Source organism: Nansenia antarctica (assembly GCF_963989245.1).
Source record: "Nansenia antarctica genome assembly, chromosome: 2".
In the NCBI taxonomy this organism is placed as follows: Eukaryota; Metazoa; Chordata; class Actinopteri; order Argentiniformes; family Microstomatidae; genus Nansenia; species Nansenia antarctica.
Genome location: NC_137675.1, coordinates 31,984,064 through 31,986,009, shown reverse-complemented (window position 1 = coordinate 31,986,009; position 1,946 = coordinate 31,984,064). Strand labels below are relative to the sequence as shown.

General features: G+C 51.1%; 1 protein-coding gene across 1 annotated transcript in view; it reads right to left on the bottom strand.

Annotated features, from left to right (window-relative positions):
- LOC308150124 (guanine nucleotide-binding protein subunit alpha-12-like) overlaps positions 1-1,946 on the bottom strand; it is a gene marked incomplete at its 3' end in the record, with an annotated part of 9,788 nt that overhangs the window by 3,385 nt on the left and 4,457 nt on the right. The window lies entirely within an intron of this gene.

Sequence of the window (1,946 nt, the reverse complement as noted above, 5' to 3'; positions counted from 1 at the left end):
GAGACATCTACTACCCCCTGTACTGTCCCTCCTGAGACATCTACTACACCCCTGTACTGTCCCTCCTGAGACATCTACTACCCCCCTGTACTGTCCCTCCTGAGACATCTACTACCCCCTGTACTGTCCCTCCTGAGACATCTACTACCCCCACTGTACTGTCCCTCCTGAGACATCTACTACCCCCCAGTACTGTTTCTCCTGAGACATCTACTACCCCCCTGTACTGTCCCTCCTGAGACATCTACTACCCCCCTGTACTGTCCCTCCTGAGACATCTACTACCCCCCTGTACTGTCACTCCTGAGACATCTACTACCCCCCTGTACTGTCCCTCCTGAGACATCTACTACCCCCCCTGTACTGTCCCTCCTGAGACATCTACTACCCCCTGTACTGTCCCCTCCTAAGACATCTACTACCCCCCTGTACTGTCCCTCCTGAGACATCTACTACCCCCTGTACTGTCCCTCCTGAGACATCTACTACCCCCCTGTACTGTCCCTCCTGAGACATCTACTACCCCCAGTACTGTTTCTCCTGAGACATCTACTACCCCCCTGTACTGTTTCTCCTGAGACATCTACTACCCCCTGTACTGTCCCTCCTGAGACATCTACTACCCCCCTGTACTGTCCCTCCTGAGACATCTACTACCCCCTGTACTGTCCCTCCTGAGACATCTACTACCCCCCTGTACTGTCCCTCCTGAGACATCTACTACCCCCAGTACTGTTTCTCCTGAGACATCTACTACCCCCTGTACTGTCCCTCCTGAGACATCTACTACCCCCTGTACTGTCCCTCCTGAGACATCTACTACCCCCTGTACTGTCCCTCCTGAGACATCTACTACCCCCCCTGTACTGTCTCCTCCTGAGACCTCTACTACCCCCCTGTACTGTTTCTCCTGAGACATCTACTACCCCCCCAGTACTGTTTCTCCTGAGACATCTACTCTCCCCCTGTACTGTCCCTCCTGAGATATCTACTACCCCCTGTACTGTCTCTCCTGAGACATCTACTACCCCCTGTACTGTCCCTCCTGAGATATCTACTACCCCCCCTGTACTGTCTCTCCTGAGACATCTACTACCTACCTCCCTGCACTGTCCCTCCTGAGACATCTACTACCTCCCTGCACTGTCCCTCCTGAGACATCTACTACCTCCCTGTACTGTCTCTCCTGAGACATCTACTACCCCTGTACTGTTTCTCCTGAGACATCTACTACCCCCCTGTACTGTCCCTCCTGAGACATCTACTACCCCCCTGCACTGTCCCTCCTGAGACATCTACTACCCCCCTGCACTGTCTCTCCTGAGACATCTACTACCTCCCTGCACTGTCCCTCCTGAGACATCTACTACCCCCCTGTACTGTCCCTCCTGAGACATCTACTATTCCCCTGTACTGTCCCTCCTGAGACATCTACTACCCCCTGTACTGTTTCCCCAGTGTCCTTCTTCTAGCAGGACAAATGCCAATGGCCCTAGGCCTGAACATAGATTACTGTTTCCTGCTATGACTGGTGGATAAGATGATTCACTTACTTAGTGAAATGTATCTGTTGTAAGTCGCTTTAGATAAAGGTATCTGCTAAATGCCAAAAATGTAAATGTACACTATTGACATAGAAGTAGAAACTGCCCAAAGGGTTTCCTACGATCACAGTGAAACCAAAACATGTTGTTTAGAGACACCGCTCAGGCATCCACTGTGAAAGGATCAGTGGCACCAAAGCAGGTGTCATCCGTTTCCTGACCCGTTTCCGAAAAAAGATGATGTTTCTGACGTGGCGTATGCGCTATGGATGCGCTACGGCAACCAATCAAAATGTTCTGACTTTTCTTTCGAAACACGGAACTACGTTTCAACGTTGTTGAAAATCACAACACAAACTCGCTAGTCAAGCCTAAACACTGCAACGCAACGGATTGGGTGAG